The sequence below is a fragment of the Heterodontus francisci genome, chromosome 42 (genome assembly GCF_036365525.1).
Source record: "Heterodontus francisci isolate sHetFra1 chromosome 42, sHetFra1.hap1, whole genome shotgun sequence".
Classification (NCBI taxonomy): domain Eukaryota; kingdom Metazoa; phylum Chordata; class Chondrichthyes; order Heterodontiformes; family Heterodontidae; genus Heterodontus; species Heterodontus francisci.
In genome coordinates, this window is record NC_090412.1 from 7,954,564 (window position 1) to 7,975,603 (window position 21,040).

The 21,040-nt window shown below is 44.6% G+C and overlaps 1 protein-coding gene across 3 annotated transcripts in view; it reads left to right on the top strand.

The window, feature by feature from the left end:
* Positions 1-4,915: 4,915 nt before the first annotated feature.
* Positions 4,916-21,040, top strand: part of csgalnact2 (chondroitin sulfate N-acetylgalactosaminyltransferase 2) — a 58,757-nt gene continuing 42,632 nt past the window's right edge. The window contains exon 1 of one of the 3 annotated variants that reach the window (XM_068020478.1): positions 4,916-5,009. The gene's annotated coding sequence lies outside the window, so the exon portion shown is untranslated. Of the gene's footprint in view, positions 5,010-5,121; positions 5,183-12,725; positions 12,815-21,040 lie in introns of those variants that run through there. The other 2 variants (XM_068020480.1, XM_068020479.1) reach the window with 2 other exon arrangements.

Here is a 21,040-nt window from a genome sequence, read left to right on the forward strand (position 1 = left end):
CCCTCAGTTCAGCTTGGTGGGGGGACCTTACACTGTGGTCTTTCCCCATTGAGCCTTTGCTGCAGCTGCCCCAAGCTTTAGTGTGTCCCTCAGCACGTAGTCCTGGACCTTGGAATGTGCCAGTCTGCAACACTCGGTGGTGGACAACTCTTTGCGCTGGAAGACCAGCAAGTTTCGGGCAGACCAAAGGGCGTCTTTCCCCGAATTGATAGTCCTCCAGCAGCAGTTGATGTTTGTCTCGGTGTGCGTCCCTGGGAACAGCCTGTAGAGCACAGACTCCTGTGTTACAGAGCTGCTTGGGATGAACCTCGACAAAAACCACTGCATCTCTTTCCACACCTGCTTTGCGAAGACACATTCCAGGAGGAGGTGGGCAACCGTCTCTTCCCCACCACAGCCACCGCGGGGCATTGTGCGGAGGGGACGAGTTTGTTCCTCTTCCTGTCGACTGTAAGGGCTAGCATCGATCGTTCGTGTCCTTCAAGTTTTATACTTACAGGGGGACGTACTGGAATGTTCCTTTCAAGCAAGACGGGTGCTAGAGAGTTAAATACATATCATCTATCTTTTTTAAAATTCTTTCATGGGATGTGGGCGTTGCAGGCCAGGCCAGCATTTATTGCTCATCCCTAATTGCCCTTGAACTGAGTGGCTTGCTAGGCCATTTCGAGGGCATGTAAGAGTCAACCACATTGCTGTGGATCTGGAGTCACATGTAGGCCAGACCAGGTAAGGACAGCAGATTTCCTTCCCTAAAGGACATTAGTGAACCAGATGGGTTTTTACAACAATCGACAATGGTTTCATGGCCATCATTAGACTAGCTTTATATTCCAGATTTATTAATTGAATTCAAATTTCACCTTCTGCTGTGGTGGGATTCGAACCCATGTCCCCAGAGCAATACCTGGGGCTCTGGGTTACTAGTCCAGTGACGATACCAGTACGCCACCGCCTCCCCTCTTTGTTTGCTTTGAAACACCGTCCACTTCCTCTTCTGATTTCCACGGTTTTTTTGATATTGGCAGAGCGGAGTATTCGTCCCAGTTTCAACTCCCCACTGTTCTCAATTCCTTTTTGTTTATCTTATCATCGGAATAGGTGCCTGCAAGTCTCGACCTTGTATGATGTGTTGACAGACATAGCACCTTTGCTTATCAGCAATTTCATCCTCACGCAACATCCTGTGCTGAGCACAAGGCTGAATGACTTCTTGTCTCCACAGAATGTCCTTGCTTCCGATGTCAGACCTCCTTGCAAGGCCTGCTGGATCTTTTGGTCAAGTCACGCCCGGTTTTGATTGGTCAGAGAGAACTCACAAGCCGGGGCCAACTGAATCTGGTTGCGGCTGCAATTTTACAGTGGGGGTGGGACAATTGGAGAGAGCAGGCCCGTGCAATGAAACCTCCAAGAATACATCCAGCCAGAGTTGGCAACCCAACCCCCTCACCACCTCCCCCACCCACCTACCCTGGGTTGCCAATCCACTTGGAATGCACCAGGAAAGTGGAAGTGATGGGGAGCAACGGTGAAGGTAAAAATAGAAAGAAAAATAAAGTAGTTTAAAGAGAAATTGGAAGGGAGACTGGGGAATGAAAAAGAAACACAGGGAATGGAAACTGGGCGGCATCTATAACAGGCAGCTAATTTATAACAGCAGTTTCGCCTACAGTTGGAATTGTACCCCCGTTTGTGCATAACTCTCATGAAGAACACCACAAAATTCGGGTGTGCAGCTGGATGTTCTGCAGTACCACTGGCCGGCCACAGGATGGCAGGTGATGCACAGTCTACTCAACGTTCATTGAAAAGGAATGCTTAGGAACAACTGAGTTCTGAGACACAACCAGCAACAGAAAGCTTGGTTGGGGTGTTTTCTTCTACAAGCTAGAGCAAAGCTGCTGCATTGCAATCAATATTAATCTATCTCCCATGCAGTCTGGTTGCGGTTGCCAACCATCCAGGAATGCCCTGGAATCTCTGGGAGTTGTAGATTAATCTCCCGGACAATTCGGCGAGCAAACTCAGGAGAAAAATCAAAGGGACATGAAACAGGATTCACATCAACGTTTTCATTGATTAGTTATAAAAATATTAGGGATGGGGGAAAAAGGCCGTTTGACAGTCCAGACTCATCCAATTTGGTGTCTTTCTGATTGGACGTTGGGAACGCAGTGGTGCCTGGAGGATGGACCAATGGCGGGAGTGTGTTGGGACGGGGCAATTTGCGGCCATGTGATGAAAGCTCCAGGAATACCCTCAACCAGAGTTGGCAACCCCAAGTTTGGGCTCTGTAGCACAGTTGTGTTATGTTTTGTCCGGTCTGTCCCTTTAAGGCCGTTGATCAGCCACTCCCTCTGGGGGGGAATGTGGGCACATCCTGAGGCTAAGTAGAAGATGATTTCTGTTGATAGGTTCTCCAGATTGGCAGAGGCCAGGTTATCTGGTCTTGAAAACACCAAAGGAATTAATTGGGTTTATTTCTCTTATCGTTTCTCTTTAAGATTGTTGCCAGCCTCAACAGCTTATTGGGGGAGAGAGTTCCAGATTTCCACTACCCTTTGTTTGAAGAAATGCTTCTTGACATCACCCCTGAAAGGTCTAGCTCTAATTTTTAATCCCAAATCTCTGCCCTTTCCCCATATCCCTCAATTCCTGTGTATCTCCCTTCTTACAGCTCACTTGACATTGTACCCATGTCCCTCGGAACAGTGTCTTCTACATTCTCAACCCCCTCTGTGATGGGGTTTCTCCCGAATTCTTTTTTAACTGATTTAGGTTGAATTCTAAAATCACGTGATATCTGAAGCACCATGACTGCATCACAGGTTTTTAACTTGCTTAAAACCTGTTACAACTCTACCTTTTTCCCATTCTGATGAAAGGTTATAGGCCTGAAACATTAACTTTGTTTCTCTCTCCGCAGATGCTGCCGGACCCACTGAGTATTTCCAGCATTCTCAGTTTTTAGTTCCGAACTATCCTATAGCCTGTTAGTAAGAGAAAGCTTATTGATAACCTCAGGAGAATCGGCAAAAAGTGAAGTCATGCCAAGCCTTAGTTCCGGAATGTTTTATCTGAGTCACTCATTTGCTGTGCAGACTCTCTTTTAAACTCCTTGTCCTATAATCCCTAAAGGAAACTAAAATGTGAGGGAAGTAGAGGTGGGCGTGAATGAAGTAGATTACTCCTTATTCTTCAATTCTTCCTCATTGTTCCAAGATCACAAAGCAGCTTAATGCAGATAAATTGTGTGAATGGCTTTTGCAGCTCAGTTTGTGGCTGGCAATCAACTCCCCCATAGTCTGCTGTGAATCTACAACCTCGGACCCAACACGATGGCATAATATCTGATACATGTGTGCATTGCAAAGGATTAGCCAGATAGTTTTAATATTTCTGAGACTGGGACAAATACTTCACTCATTGCTACAGCTCAAGTGTTTTAAAGATTAAAGACATCAGGGCCAAAACTGCTAGATGCAGGCAGTAGGATCCAAGCCGCAGCATCTCGAGTGCAGGGCCCAGACCACAAAGGCCAGACAGCAAGGGCCAGACGGCAAGCTCAGACTGCAGGGCCTAGGATGCAAGGCCTGGACCACAAGGTCAAGATCCTCCCCCCAACCAAGGCCAGACTGCAAGGCCTAGACAGCGGGGTCTGGACTGTAAGGGCCCAGACTGCATGTCTAGACTGGAAGGGCCAGAGCACAGGGCCCAGACTGCTTGGGGGAGACAGCAGCCGAATAACTACAAGGCCCAACTGCAGGGCTTGACACTGAGGGGGCAGAATGCCGACTATCTGACTGAGGATGGCCAGGAGACAGACCTCCGCGACTGAGTAATGGGGTTAAAAAAGATCAAGCATTATTATAATAAAGGTAGTCAAAAACTGAGCTTCTAGGGCCATGTAAAAGTCAGTAAGGATAATTAAAGTGAATTTCATAAAGGGCAAGAGAGCTGTAGAATACGTTGCAAATAACAGGCATCATGAAATAGATATGTTCTTATCTCATTGCAATGCAAGTGGATGGGCCAGGGGTCCATGGTCAAAGCTTGTGCTCCTTGTTTGTGCTGCTGGGCAGCCACTGACATTTTTCAACCATTTACTTCATAAAGATTTTCTTAGAACGTAGCGGAATGAAGAATCTGTCACACCAGCTAAACAGGCTCTGACAAAACCCTCAAAATCCCTGGTAAACGTCTCAGTTTGGCTGAAGTGAGGGACTGTATAGAGGATGTTGATTGCTGAGCGGGACAGAGTAGCTTGAATCCCAGCTTGTCTTAGTCTACCGCTCTCGTCACTCAGTAGGAAGGTTGTGTGGGTTCAATCTCCAACGCCAGGCCTTCAGTGCGTAACCTGGACTGATACTTCAATGGAGTCCTGAGGGAGAGGTGCTGTGCATCAGATGAGATACTAAACCTTTCAGGTGGATGTTCAGGTTGTCTCTTCATTACTCAAAGAAGATGCAACTCTCCAAGTGTCTGGGACTCCATTTCACCCTCAGGCAATGAGCAGCATTAACTGATTCATTCCACTGCTGTTACTGATGCTGCTGAGGTGGAATAGCTGCCGCATTGGCTGATAATGACAGTTACTGAACTCCAAGAAGTAATTCACATATGAGAGTGCTTGGAGACACTTCAATGAAGTGAGAAGGCACTGGGCAAATGCAAATCCTTTTCCCTGTGTCCTGTTATATGATGTTAATTACGCCAACACGGTATTGATTTCTTTTCAGATGCAGTGTTTATTCCTGTGCTCAAATGGCACAATGTGCTCCCCATTTTTCTGTTGTGCCGAGGGGCAGTGTGGTTCTAAAAACTATTTTAAGTTATGCACTGTTTATTGGTCTGTGGTACAGTGCAGCTTTAATGGAAAGTCCCATTGCGACACAGAGGAAGTGCTTAGCAGTTCCTCACTGACAGACTCACAGCACACTTTCCCCATTAGTGTTACCGAAAGCAATCTGAAATCCTGCTTCTCTACGACTTGCCTGGCTGCTCCTCAGGTACATTTTGTTCTCTTACTCTCTGCTGTGTGTCTGTGTTTCATTGGACCTCCCAGGGGCGTTGTTCTGTGTCTGTGCTCCTGACTGTCAGAGCCTGATTGTAGCTACAACCCAGTGCTCGCTCACTCTGGTGGACATCCAGGGAGTCAAGTGGAAAGAGAATTTTACGGGAGGTAATGAGACTGGACTAAACCTTGGGATTGGGTTTTAGACTATTTAGTATGATTGTTGGTGTTATTAATAGTGAAAGTGTGAAAGGCACACAGTGCAGAATGAGGTAAACCAATGATTACCTGTATGTGGAGCCTGGAGGTGCAGGAGTGCTTCACCCGACCCCATATTCAAACACTCACCCCCAAACAATCACTGCCTCGACCACCTGCCCTGATGTCCTGAGGGCTTTCCCCCCCCACCACCTCCCCCCCGCACCCCAATCACCCAATCAACCCTTTCCTGGTTCAAATTGTATCCATGAGACTTTTGAGACGTTTTATTGTTTTGGAACAGGAATTGCAAATTAAAATATCTTTTCCTAATCTTACATGAGCTGACCTGTTACAACTTTCCCTGTGAATGAATAAACCTGCTTGGTATTGTGATTTGTGGTAAAATTGCCAGGCATGACCGATAATGTCTTTTGAAGTGACATGAATGCATCTTGGAAACTGCTTGTGTCATCCAGAAGCAATGAACAGGTCTGTTCACTTTAGCTAGCCTTCGCTATCAGATACTTCATTCACAGTTTACAGGTGGTATATGCTTGTCTTTAAGTGATGCATCCTAACAAGGATTGCCAACCCTTCAAGATTAAAGATTAATCTCCAGGACACTGCTGTAAACCTGGGAGAAAAATCAGGGATATTCTTTTAAAAAATTGTTTTTTTTTCATTTATTTCGAGTACTTCCATTGTATTGGAGATTGGAAATTGTCTGTTTGACTGATAGTCAAGCATCATCCAATCGGGTAATAAAGAGTCTCTTCACTTCACACATGGTCTGGGAAGATAAAGTGTCATGAGGATGGACCTGTCAGGTGACCATCGGTGGGAGAGTGGGGGAGGGAGGGGGTGTGGTTGGAGGCAACAGATAATGTGATGAAACCTCCAGGAATACGTTCAACCAATGTTGGCAACCCTGACTGCTGGAACTAATATTCAAGCAAGCTCACCATGTACTCTCAGGTGAGGTCAGTTCCTCCCTGCACAGGCGAACAGAGTGCCTTAACAGTTTTGGCACACCTGACACTGTGAGTCGTGGGGGGGGGGGGCCGTATTCTGGAACCCATAGGGTTATTCTGGATGGGTATCTATAACCACGCCTGTCACTTTTAAGGCTGTAAGGTAATAATTGCTGTAAAATCCTGTGGCCAATTCAAAGATAATTGTTCTTAGTGATATCCTGAGCACTGAGTTTTCTTATTAGATGCTACTCGAGGTAAATTCAAATCTATTTTCTGTGGGTGAGGAGATTTCGTTGTAGATGGAAAATTAATGGCTTTTTACTCTCAATTTTATAATTTTGCTAGTCCTGATTATTTGCATCTATGACACTCTGCCTGAATTCTATACATATTGCTAGGGAGGGAAATAGGTCAGTCTTGAAAGTGTCTTAAAGCTCCTCTCTGTGAAGATTTGACTTGCATTTATTTCTGTCATATTGACTGCCTTCATCCCTGATTCACTCGCAATGCTGCTGAAACACTAACCCATGCCTTCATCTCCTCCAGGCTCAAATTCTCTAGCACTCTTCTCACTGGTTACTCAGCCCCACCAAGCAAACTGCTCCATATCTTCAGTCCTGCTGGCTATCCTGTACTCTCACCACCATGTCCCCATTCACGCTAACCTGTTGGCTTGCCATCATCATTCTCATTAAGTGATCCTTGCATGGCATCACTCCATCCCACCTCTGTAACTTCCTTAGCTTTACGGCCCAGCTCAAACTCAATACTCTTCTAACTCTAATCCACTGTGTACTCCTCCCACCACCCCCCCTCCAGTCCATTTCACCGTGACAATTTTCAGTCATCACACCCCTGTGCAAATTCAAAAGCTTGCTGAAATCCAATCTCTTTGACTGCTTTCAGTCACCTCCTTTAACTCTGCTCGGCAGTAAATTGCCAAGGCTTCTTCAGGAGCACCTCCTAAACCTCTGCCTCTTAGAAGGACAAAGGCAGCCTGTCCATGAGAACACCATCAACTCCAATTTTTCCTCCAAGTCACACATCATCCTGATTTGGATATATATCACCTTTCCTTCATTGTTGCTGGGTCAAAATCCTAGAGCTCCCTATGTAACAGCACAGTGGGACCAGATTGATTACATGGACTGCAACAGTTTAAGAAGAAGGCCCTCAACCACCTTCTTAAGGGCAACTAGGGATGGGCAATAAATGCTGGCCTTGCCAGCAACGCTCATATCCCAAGAATGAATAATTTCTTTGGCCTCCTTATCTCGAGAGACAATGGATAAGCGCCTGGAGATGGTCAGCGGTTTGTGAAGCAGCGCCTGGAGTGGCTATAAAGGCCAATTCTAGAGTGACAGGCTCTTCCACAGGTGCTGCAGAAAAATGTGTTTGTCGGGGCTGTTACACAGTTGGCTCTCCCCTTGCGCCTCTGTCTTTTTTCCTGCCAACTACTAAGTCTCTTCGACTCGCCACACTTTAGCCCCGCCTTTATGGCTGCCCGCCAGCTCTGGCGAACGCTGGCAACTGACTCCCACGACTTGTGATCAATGTCACAGGATCTCATGTCGCGTTTGCAGACATCTTTAAAGCGGAGACATGGACGGCCAGTGGGTCTGATACCAGTGGCGAGCTCGCTGTACCATGTGTCTTTGGGGATCCTGCCATCTTCCATGCAGGCAGCCTTATCTGCTTCTATGTGACAGGGTGCAATTGCTCATCAGTGTCTCTGGGGTATTTGGGTCCATTTGGTATGCGACTTTTTAAGTAAATACAGTGCTCTGTGAGAGATGAGGGAAAAAATAGAAAAAAAAATTCCAATATTGTATGGGAAAAGTTTTCCTATTCTGCTTTTGGCAGATTCCGAAATTCATCTTCATGGGAAATCATTTCCCCTGAGTAGTGTTGGCACCTATTGCCAAGTCTAAAACTGGACAGAGGGTGGGGCTGGTGAGGAGAGGGGGTGGGGAACTAAGAAAACAGCTTAGGAAAAATCTTTTTTAAAACTTATTAAGGCAACTATCAAGCGGCTTCCATATTCAGCTGGTATGGGGTTACATTTCCTTCATCGCAGTCTGTGTTGTTGCTGCTAAATGTTTGTCAGCTGCTTTAGATGTTGCAGATGCAATGCTTTTGTCTCCTTGGACCAACTGCTCTGGCACTGAGCTTCCTTTGGAAGATACAGTGATTTCGCAGGAAGAGCTCAAATGGACCCTATGCTGCTTTTTTTTTTTAACTGTGAGCCAAGCAACCCCAAACATAGAATAAAAACTCAGAAAACCCCAGGACTTATGCAGCTGTGGTCGATACTAATGGGAATTTTCCAAATGTGCCTATTGAGAACTTCGCCGACCTACGAACATGGCTTCCGGCTGGGAGCATGGAATCACCACTTAAAATGGTATTCGGCAAGTATTTGAAAAGAAAAAGCATATGGGGAAATGAGGTTAGAGGGAAATGAGGTTAGATGGGCCGAATAATCTCCTTCTGTGCAAGACTCATTGTCATTGTGGAAACCAAGGTAAACAGTTTTCATTTATGTGATGCCACTCATGTAGCAGAATAGCTGAGCACTTCATGAGAGATAAGGATGGCAAGCGGGAGATGGGAAAACATTTAGTGGGTGGGTGGGGTGGGGGGGGATTTAAAAACATTGGGATCGATCTTGACTGTGCGGGGGTATAAATCACATAATAGAGTGTGAGCTGGCAGCCTGTCTTATATCTCTTCTGATTCAAAGTCGATAGAAATAACAAGTTAAACAAGGCTGCAGTGACTAACACTGCTTTGGGAAGCACTTTAGTAAAAACTTATTTCAGTGGTCGATGCTGGAGTTGCAAAGCTTGCTAGTGGCAGCGAGTGATGTTCTTGAAGATTGGAGTAGCATTTCAGAAATAAAGTACCTTGTTGATTCATTTAATGCTCCCATGTATTGCTCAAATTCTGCTTTGTTAAATTAATCTTCAGAAATCTTCTTCTTCTTCTTTGGCCTCCTTGTCTCGAGAGACAATGGGTAAGCACCTGGAGGTGGTCAGTGGTTTGTGAAGCAGCGCCTGGAGTGGCTATAAAGGCCAATTCTAGAGTGAAAGACTCTTCCACAGGTGCGGCAGATAAAATTGGTTGTCGGGGCTGTTGCACAGTTGGCTCTCTCCTTGCGCTTCTGACTTTTTTCCTGCCAACTGCTAAGTCTCTTCGACTCGCCACGCTTTAGCCCCACCTTTATGGTTGCTCACCAGCTCTGGCGATCGCTGGCAACTGACTCCCACAACTTGTGATCAATGTCACAGGACTTCATGTCGCGTTTGCAGACGTCTTTAAAGCAGAGACAGGGCCGGCCGGTGGGTCTGACACCAGTGACGAGCTCGTTGTACAATGTGTCCTTGGGGATCCTGCCATCTTCCATGCGGCTCACATGGCCAATACACTGGAAATAATTTATGCCAAATGAGTAGAAACAAATTGCATCTTTTTAAAGCTGATATTTGCTCAAGAGCCATCGTTTTCTCTCCCCCGGCTCTTGTGCTTGGACTGATGTCAAGGGCCGTTAGCACATGCACCCAATCAGATCTGATTCAAGTTCTCCCCTGTCCTCCTTGTACTGTAACACTGAACAGTTCCAAAGTACAAACATGTCGACACTGATAAATAAAGTGCTTTAGGACAAGGTCTGAACAGATTACATTATGAATACAATATTCTAGTTATCACTGGCAATAGGGACTGTACAGCTTGTTAAAAGTTAGTTCTCAAAATGGAAAATAATTCTATTGTCCACTGGATCCAGAATCTGTCAAAACACTGAAGACTTCAAGTCAGCCCGTGCCATGTTAGCATACAGATTGTATACTCAAAAGAAATCAGTCTGCAATTTTGACAGGGCTGTCTCCTAATATGTGTAAAATAATTTGGCCATTGCCTCCTTTAAAATAATAGGTGGAAGATTGTTATCCTGGTGTATTAAGTATTTTGCACACTCATTATTGCACAGTGCAATTCCACAGCTTTGGGACATCAGGCAATTTCTAAGAATAAACATCCGGAATTCTCATAGTTGGGTCTCACCAAAGGTATTATTGTATCTTGCCTCAGCTGAGCCTTAGCTTCAACTTTGCAAAGTTTCTGGCCCCGAAATACAAAATGCTGGAAATACTCAGTAGGTCAGATAGCATCTGTGGAGAGAAAAACAGAGTTAACGTTTTCAGTTCAGTGACCTTTCAACAGAACTTCATCAGAAAGAGCTTTGGTCTATTTGATTTCTCTTCTCCACATTGCATCAATATACTGTTTTCATTCAATTTTGGCAGTCTCCACACTGCTATTACCATGGAATTAAGCTTATAATTAACGAGCACACCTCCTGCAGTGTTGTTTCCAGGGCAAAGGTCGTAGCCAGGCTGTGGCTACTTAATGGACCAGGTGTGGGGATTGAGCTGCAGGTTGAACCTCAGTATAGGGTTGACAACTCTGGCCGGATGTATTCCTAGAGGTTTTAATCACACGACCTCCAACTGCACCCCCCACTCGTCACCAGACTCATGTATCCTTGCAGCGCACTGCCATCCCCACCAATTGGAAAACAAACAGGCTCTTAATTACCCAATTGGATTGTTCTTGACTGTCAGTTAAACAGCCTATCTCCAGTATTTTTATAACCAATAAATGAAAATATACAATTTCTATATTTTATTTATGTTCTTATTGATAGATTTTGGGTACTAAGGGACATATGGATAGTGTAGCAAGGTGGAGTTGAGGTAGAAGGTGAGTATGATGTCGTTAATGGCGGAGCAGGCTCATAGGGCTAAATGGCCTATTCGAGTTTCTATTTATTATCAAAACATTCAAAGAAAATGGAAAAGAAAGTCACATATAATTTTTTTCTTAATATCACTGATTTTTCTCCAGGGTTTGCTCGCAGCAGTATCCCAGAGATTAGTCGTTAATTCCCAGAGACTCCAGAATTGGGAACCCTACCACAGAGTGAGGCCTCAGGTGTGAGGTCACGGGCTGGGGTGTGGGAGGAGGTTTAAGGCAAAGGCTCAGGATCAGGGTGAGGCAGGATGTGAGTTGGGAACAGTGAGTCAGTCAGCACTATGATTTGGGACACATGGAGTTCTGACAGTGACATCTGTGGTCAGCGTTTCCAATATGAAGATTGACTGTTGTCCTCTTCTGAACCCCACTGCAGGAGTTCCATCTAGTTGCTGGAATTTGAAGGCTGATTTTCCATACACTATGATTGTTTTTGAAACATGCATTTGGTGAAACAGAAAATTTAGAAAGAAGACAACAAATCAGAAGCAGAAAACAGACACCAGCAACACAAAAGTCTTCATGATAAAGATTAATTACAGTGACTACCTCTCTAGGTTAAACCTACCAAAAATGCAGCGATAGGAATCCCTTGTATTCATTCTTCCAAAAATGTCAGAGACTCTACATGCTTTGACAATGTTGGATTGAGTCACAGTGGCAGGCCATTGAAGACCCAGAGTGCCCAGAGTGTTCAAGCATAAAGGGGTTTGATTGTGCCCGACTGAATGTAAAGTTGTTTTGTTCACACATTTACTGAACAATTTCTAAAATCAGGACTTGAGCAGAAAATGTAGGCACTTTATTTCAATTGTCAGAGGTTGCACCCTTTGGATGAGATGTCGCTGAGGCCCCATCAGGTGGACGTTTTAAAACTATTCAAAGAGTCGAGTGTTTTCCCGGAATCGCGGCCAACATTCCTCCCTCAACCAACATCACCAAAAAAACAAATTATCTGGCCATTATCTCTGCTGTTTGTGGGACCTTGCTGTGAACAAATTGACTGCCAAGTGCAAGACAGCACTTCAAAAGTATTGGCCATAAAGTATTTGTGATGTCCTGAGGATGACTCTATGTGAAAGATGCAATATAAAATTGGTTTTTTTTCTGGTGCCAGTTGTCAGCTGTGGCTCAGTGGGTAGTACTTTCACCTATAAATCGTAAGATTGTGGGTTTAAGTCCCATTAAGAAATTTGAAACACAAGATCTAGGCTGACACTCCAAGCACTGAGGGATTGTTGCACTGCCAGTGGTGCTGTTTTTCAGGTGGGACCTTAAACCAAGGTCCAGTTTGCCCTCCCAGGTAGATGCAAACGATCTCATGGCTGCTATTTTGAAGATGAGTAGGTGAATTCTCCTTGGAGTACTGGCTAGTCTGGAAACAGATCATCATGTGGCTGTTTTGTGGGAGCTTGCTGTGCATTGTTTTACAACAGTGACTATACTTCAAAAGGACCTCATTAGTAAAGCGCTTTGGGACGTCCTGAGGTCTGAAAGGAGCTATATAAATGCAAGTTCTTCGTTGTTGGGTTCTGTGGATTGTCCATGTTTTCCCCCCTCTCCAGCTTTAGGTGAAGGTTAACTCAGAGATCCAGGAGCTCCTCGCACACACAGGCCCGGCCCGGCCCCGGTTGCTAAGCGACGCTACCTGTGTCACCCCTTTAAACCTTCCCCCCCGCTCACTTCCGCTTCGGCCGGTCCGCTGCTCCAATTCTTCCGCCCCCTTTCCCTGCTTGGGGTTTGTGTTGCGCTGCGGCTGGTCCCGCCGCTTCCCGCGGTCCGGTATCTTCCCGGGAGAGCAGAGTGGCCGGTGAGTAGGGAAATCCTGCTTTGGGAATGTTGTTGCTGGTAGTTGTCAGGGTAACGGCGGCTTCCCGAATCCATTCCCCCCCACCCCGGGGTCCAGTCTGAAACCCCTTCCCCACCTCCCAGGGCCCAGTCTGTAAGGCCAACTTCCCCAAGCCAGATCTGAGACCCCAAGCCTCTCCATCCAGTTTACTGCCTGTCCTGTCCCCTTACCCCAATCACAAGTTCTGGGCTTCAGACAGATGCTGGCATCACCATTGACATTTGTTGTCTTGGCAGTTGCTTGGGCAAGGGGATGGGCACTGCCCATGGTAAAAACAGAAGCTTTTGAAAATACACACCCGGCCTGCCAGCATCTAGGAAGACAGGTTTACATTCCATTCATTCACAACTGTTTATAGTGGCTGAACTGAGACTAATGTCTGGTCAACACCTGGAATGATTCAGGCTGCAATACAACTCTGTGCTCAGTCCTTTAGCTGGATATTGTTGATGGCTTGTTTAGCTGACAGATGGAATCTGTGGCTGAAATCTGTTGACTTCTAATCTCCTGGATAGGGTAATAGAATTACATCATGGATTCATTTAAGAACCAACTGGATACTGCAGTGGGACTTGGTGAAATAAAAGAAATGTGTCAGACTTTTCTGTGACTCTCTAAAGGTAAAACAGAGCATCTCCTCATCATTCTTCTTTGGCCTCCTTGTCTCGAGAGACAATGGGTAAGCGCCTGGAGGTGGTCAGTGGTTTATGAAACAGTGCCTGGAGTGGCCATAAAGGCCAATTCTAGAGTGACAGACTCTTCCACAGGTGCTGCAGATAAAATTGGTTGTCGGGGCTGTTACACAGTTAGCTGTCCCGTTGCGCTTTTGTCTTTTTTCCTGCTAAGTCTCTTCGACTCGCCACACTTTAGCCCCGCCTTTATGGCTGCCCACCAGCTGTGGCGATCACTGGCAACTGACTCCCACGACTTGTGATCACTGTCACAGGACTTCATGTCGCGTTTGCAGACGTCTTTAAAGCATTATTACTCCAAATTTAAGGATATTGGGTGCAGCAAAACAAGTATTTTTGATGACTAGTGCTCTCAACTGATCACCTGCAGAGCTGTTGGTTTAGAATTCAGCTGATGTTCCATCTGTGAGCACCTCAGGCAATCGACGTTGAATGGCAGTTCAGTGTGTCAGGCCTCCACAGGGTATAAGCTTAAAAAAAAAAGGATATTTTTTGCTGCTAACTAGCAGGTTTAAGGTTTCTGTGGGAGACGAAATGGGAGTACTCAATATTAACAATAGTGCATAGTATTTACAGCACTGAAATGGGCCATTCAAGTCAACAGGTGAATGTCATTGTTTATTCTGCACACAAGCCTTTTCTCACCCTACTTCATCTAACCCCATCAACATATACCTTTTATTCCTTTCACCCTAACATGTTCATCTAGCTTCTCCTTAAATGCATCAATACTATTTGTCTAAACCATTCCTTTTAGCAAGTTCTACATTCTTGCCACTCCCTGGGTAAAGAAGTTTCTTCTGAATTATCTACTGGATTTATTAGTGACTATCTTATATTTATGGCCCCTGGTTCTGGTCTCCTGCACAAGTGGAAACATCTTCTCTATGCCTGCCCTATCAAACACTTTCAGCAAAGTATTTATCTGGAAGGTGTGCAGACAGCAGTCTAAACATTGCTTTCGACAGTGATCTGATAGACAAAAGGATCTCACTACAAACTGATTACATTTTTAATGGTTCAGATCTTTGTCTTTCATTGCCATCTATAGTATGATGAAAGGAGGATTTTTTTCTGAGATATTTGCAATTGAAAGATAAACCATTATGCTGCCATAACAATCTATTGGGTGTCTTAGGGTGCAGTTATACTGCAGCTATCGATCTTTGATCCAGTTCATTGCCGGATAGCAGTTGGGACTGTCAGATGCATAGAGTTACATTTTAAAGCAAGTGAGATTGCAGGGACAATTGTCCAAACTTGACCAACTGAGCAATTGGCATTTCGAGTTCTATCCTAAATACACTACAACTCATCCAGAACTCCACTGCCCGTCTCCTGTCCGCTCAAGCAGTGGAATAGTCGAGCTTAGAGTTAAGAAAGACATAAAGGAGGGTTTCAGCAGTTGATGAACTGGAACAGGGCAACGTTAGAGGTGGAAGTAGGTGGTCTTGCAGCTGGAGAAGGAATGGTGTCAGAAGCTCAGCTTGGGGTCAAATAGGACACCAAGATTGTGAACAGGGTTGAGAGGGGGAAACTATTTCCTCTGGTGGAGGAATTGAGAACAAGAGGCCATAAACTTAAAATCAGCTAGGTTCATAAAGGGTGTTGTTAGGAAGCACTTCTTTACACAAAGGAACTCACTTCCCCCAAAAAGCTGTTTAGGTCAACTGAAAATTTCAAAACTGAGGTTAATAGATTTGTTTTGGTCCAGGTATTAAGGGTTATGGAACCAAGGCAGGTAAATAGGGTTGAGATGCAGATCAGTCTTGATCTAAATTGAAGGGCGGTACAGGCCTGAGGGGCTGAATGGCCTACTCTGTACCCCAGGCCACCTTTTGAATCTTCACTTCCGTAGTATCTTATTGTGTTTTAAACATTTGCTATGATATGGAGGTGAACAAGGGGAATGTTGTAGTGCACCTTTCTGTTCCATTAAGTAGTCGGGGCACTACAGCTAGTGATGTTAGCATTGTAGGTGTTATGTGTCAACAAGTTGTGCAAGTGACTTTCAAAACCATGGCTAAACCATCTTCACTTCACCACAATATACATCCAAAAATGTGCCTAGGATTATCGTTCTAACCAGGCAGGTTGTGTGTGTTCATAATGTAGCTACCAGTTTGAGACCAGAATTGACCTCGGCAGAAGCTGATTTTTCTTGCCTGGCTGGAGTTCATGTTCTCGAGACTATCTGGGAGAGTATGCTTCCTCATGTGTTTTTTTAAAAAATCTGTTCCTTTGAGATGAATTACAGATGTTGGCAATGTGGCGAGCTCAGTTGGCATCAGCAGAGGTGATCAATTATCATTAAAAGTGCCTGCACTTCGAATGTAGTGTTTCAGTGATTGTAAAATTCAGCAATAGGCTTTGATCTAGCTACCTCATGCTGTCTAAAAGGATGTTCTGATGCCCAAGCACCCTCTTGAAGAGTACACACTACTTGTGAAGTCTGCGGACTGATTTGTGGGGAAATCTTAGAAAAACATGGCCATGCCAGTCTTGAAAGAAGCTGAATGAAGGGAACTTTACAGAGGTATATGAAATACTAAGTGGAACACAAAAGCTTAATCCTGAGCACTTCAGGACAAGAGGATATAGGTGCAAACTGATGAAAGGAAAGCCGAGGATTGTGGACACAACAGCAATGAGGACAAGAAGTATTTAAGTGGCGCCTTTAGTGTATGAAAACATCCGAGGGTGTTTCACAGGTGTAATCAGACAAGAATGGAAGCAGCGACAAAGAAGGAATTATTGGGAGGAGTTGAGGAAAAGCTTGATCAAAGAGGTGGGATTTGGGAAGGAGTTTGGAGTTTGTGAGGTCATGTTGTTTACTGAGGGCATTCTAGAGTCTGGGTCTTGAGTCTCTTGAAGGCAGGGCTAGTAATGGCCAGTGTTTTGCCATTTCAAAGGCAAAGACTGAAGATAATGAAAACAAACTTGAAACCTAGAATGTGCACACATGCTGAGGGGATGTTTGTCAATTTGGCAGGTTCTGCCTGCTATCTAACTCACGGAGGTTGCCTGTCCATACTGTGCTGTATAAAGCCACAGGAAAGGAGACAGGAAATATAGATTTGATGAAACGGTTTGGTTTGGAGGAGAAGTTACTGAGGTCTGCAGCAGAGCCAATTAATTCTTTCAAGGGCAGTAGTAGCAATTAATCTAATAGGCCTACAGCAAACTTTAAAACTGTGCAATTAAAATTGCTAAAACTTTGTGTTCCCCAGACCCTGCATGAACAACCTCTTAAAGTATTTTGCTGATTTGATTTTTCCATTTTCCACGTTTTTGGAATGAGATTGTCAGATCTCTTCAGTATGTCTATATAACCCATTTCTCTGAGACTAAAGATCAGTCTCATGCCAGGCTGGAATGCCTTGTGTTTCAGTGGCTAGGATGGGACATGGTACTGAAAGTGCTGTGAGGAGGGTTGGAAGTGCTTCCCCCTGACCTATCCTATTCTAGCTAAAGGCCTGCTCGGGTCTGCAAAAAAAAAAACCTGACCCGAGCCCGACAGAACCACATCTGACCCAGTCCGAGTCCTTCCGTTTTTTTCCCGTGTCCAACCTGACCCGACCATCAGTTAACTTACCTTCCGTTTTTCACTTTGTTGTTTATCTGCACAAGCTTAAAATAACTGTAACAAAACCATCTTTCTAGTCCAAAAATTAAATTAGCATTGGAGCCACTTACCTGTGATAGAGCGTGTCCAACCCGAGCCCGAATGCAGGACCCGGAAGTGCAACCCGACTCGACCCGAACCCGACATGTCATTGGTTCCCGTCGGGTAGCAGGCCTTTCATTCCAGCATAAATTGTGGCCAGCTTCAATACAATTGAATAAAGTTGATGGTAAAAGTTTTGTAATGGACTCCACGATTCTCTATATGATGGAGTTGCCCATCTCACTTGTGCCACTGGGGGATATTTCCAAGTGCTACATCCTGGTTATAGGCGTGGGAAAGTCAGGATGTGCTGCCCTGCAGCCCTGTTCACTTTCTGGTGGTGTCTAAGGAGCACCATAAAGGTTAAAGGGAAATTCAGCTGCCTGCAGTCTTGGTCCAAGAGAATAGGATAAAAAGGGCGGAAGCAGAGAATAAAAAGGACTTGTATGAATAACGGGGAGAGGAAGGGAATGAGTTCACTATTGGATAGTATCTGCTGTGCTTTAGGGACTTCAGTTGCCTGAGGCTAAGCCCACAGCACAAAACAGGCCATTCCACCTAGCTGGTCTATGCTAGTGTTTCTGTTCCAGAGCAACCCCCTTCCATCTTTTTCCTGTCACCCCATCAGCATATCCTTCCAATCCTTTCTCCCTCATGTGCTCATCTAGCTTCCCCTTAAATACAAATCTGCTATTGACCTCAACTACTGCTTGTGGCAGTGAGTTCAACATTCCACTCTTTGGGTAAAGAAGTTACCCAAAGTATTGGATTCCATGACTCCCTTAAGTGATGAACTGTCCTAAGGGTTAACAGGCTCCAATGTACAATGCCCTATTATCTCTACATAACAGTTTGCTTTAATGCACTTTTCAAAGCAGGGACAGGGAATAGGCAGCAAGGTGACAGAGCTGAGGAGAGGCGGGTTAAGTGCAGAATAGACGAAAAGAGCAGGACTGGGTCAGGGGAGATGTGTGCGCTCCATAGAGTAAGCTACAGTTCCACCCACCATAATGATTTATGTATAAGTCGTCTCCCCACTTTAAGCCCCAAACAACCAGCTAAATTTCTTGTCTGAACCTGTGTGCGCAGTAAGTCACAAATGAGTTAAATATTCCATTCCCCATGAGTAGAACTGTTTCTTCTCTTTATCCCAGACAGGATCCTGTTATTGTAATGTGTGGTTTTGCTAAAGTGAGTGATGTCAAAAAATGCATGCTCTATTGAGTATTTATTTTGGCTGGAGTCCTATGGAAATATCGGATGGTAAGGCTAGAATGATTGAAAGTGAGATGAGGTGTCCTAGGATTCTGTAGTGCTGATGTAATTGCTGTGATGTAGGAAGGAGTCTGTCTCTACATCTTTTTCTGAGTCTCTGTGCTTTGGGCTTGAGTCACAAAGCTAATTTCTTTTAATTTGGAGAAACAATTTTAGTAACCATCAGAATGTGGGATTCTTAATAACTGCAGTGACTCTGTAAAGAAAACACCTGAGGTGTGAGTGTGTCTTTATACAGTTGCTAACCCATACTTAGTGTATTTTTGGGGTGCAGCAGTTTTGATTTGCAATGCAGTAGTTTTCAAACTTTTCTGTGTTGCGGGCCCCCATTCAAATCTTAATGTTATTCTGGAGACCCCTTGTCCAAACTTCTGAAAGACGGACAAAGGAAAAATGTTTCTCTTGTGGAAGATATTAAATTGTGGCAACTGAGATGAGTACGTCAGCAACTACAGACATCCAATTTAGGGATTTCCCTGCACCACTTCACTCACGTTCCACCCTCTCTTGGGTCCAGGCACCCCAGTTTGAAAATCTGGATTGCGAAACTGTGCAAGGCTGAATTATTTGTACTTTCACTGCACTGTTTGCACCAAAGTGGAGAGTTGTTTTAAAATACTGTTTGTGACTTGTTGGGAAATAGATTTGCTCAGTATGTTCTCTCTCCCAGCAGTGAAGTGAAAATTGCATTCTGTGGAATAACACGGCCCTGATTTGGATTGTCAGCTGTGTTTCTCCACCACAAACATCCGAGGACTTACTTGAAAGTGTTATTTAGAAGGTGAGACAGGGCAGAGAACATCTCTCAATCATTGCCTCTGTTTCATGGTGTGTATTTGGGACCCTGCACCAGTGATTTTCAAACCTCACCACATTGACCTGCTCTTGAGAACCATCTTGCTAACTTCCAGACATCTGATCTCTCAGAGCATTTGGGATGTCTTCCTGGAGCTCACTTTAAAAGCATCTGAGTTACTTAAAGGAAACTGCTACTCTCGCTGCAGAATAAACTTATTTGTACACAGCAAAAATAACATGGGCCAGCAAATACAAAATAAGAGAACACCAAATTCTCGAGACACCATGCTTGGGCTGTAGGGTACACTGAGCTCCAGACAGGCCTTTGACCTTGTGGATATCTTGGCATGTTCTTGGTTCGAAAGCTTTCCATAATGTACAAGTTGCTTGCAATCTATGAGTTCAGTGTTGCGTAGATGCACAGGGGCATGTTGATAAGTCATTCAAGTTTTACTTATTTTTTTAAGTGTATGGTTACTGAATTTACAAGAGCTGTTTGTACACAGCTTTGGAGGATGGATGTATTAAAATGTTGAATTAAACTGTGCACCCTCTGTATGCACACATGGCCCAGATAGAATTACAGGTCCAGGTGCCCTTCCTTTGTGTTGTTTCTACATTCATTTCTAACATTACAACAGTGACTACATGTCTTGGGGATACAGGCCACCAATGTAAATAAGCAACAAGTGCTCTGAGCAGAGGAGCACAAGATCTAGTGAGGTTGCCTCATTAATTAAAGGAGCAAAAGAGTGGATAATTAAATGATTTCTTGGTGCAGTATTCTTTGCCTTTATCTTGGCTGTTGTAAAGAAATATAGAAAGACTTGCATTTATATATCACCTTTATGACCTTAGGATGCCCCAAAATATTTTACATCCAATGAAAGTGTTGTAATGTTGGAAACGTGGGAGCCAATTCACACACGGCAAGCTCCCACAAACAACAATGTGATGACCAAATAATCTGTTTTTGTGATGTGATGGAAGGATAAATATTGAGCAGGACACTGGGGAGAACTCCCCAACTCTTCTTCAAAATAATGTCATGGGATATTTTACATCCACCTTAGAGAGCAGGCAGGGCCTCTGTTTAACGTCTCATCTGAAAGACAGCACCTGCGGCAGTGCAGTGCTCAATCAGTACTGCACTGGAGTGTCAGCCTAGATTTTTGTACTCAAGTCTTGTGTCGGACTTGAACTCACAACCTTCTGACTCAAGTGAAAGTGCTACCCACTGAGTCATTATTATTGTAGCCCATTCATCCAGATTATAGACCGTCTGGGCTCTCCTGCAATGTTTGTGTGTGAAGAGGATAAGTACAGATGGTTGAGGCTAATTAGCTCATCCTTCCATAGAAACCTGTGACGAAGCTCCTCTGCTGCATAACCCCTTGTAGCTTTGAACTGCCACTCGAATCACTGGGGTTTGCCTCCACCATCCTGTCCAATGACCATTCTCAGCCCTGATTGCTCTTTGTCAGCCGTTCCTGAATGTGCCTTTTGTACATATGTCTCCTTTCAATAACCTGGAATAATCTTATCTCCCTCTACATAAAGACCCCTTCTCCTTTGCCTCCTTTTAAAGCTGAAATGCTCAAGTGTTTCAAGCCTCTTTTCAAAGTTTAGTCCCCTGGCACAAGGGATCTGCTTGTGGCTTCTCATCAACCTGGATCGTCTTCTTGCGCACAATGTTTTCTCTTTAAAATTCGTGGTCCCATATTTTGTCCAGCTGGCCTCCACAGAGCAGACAAG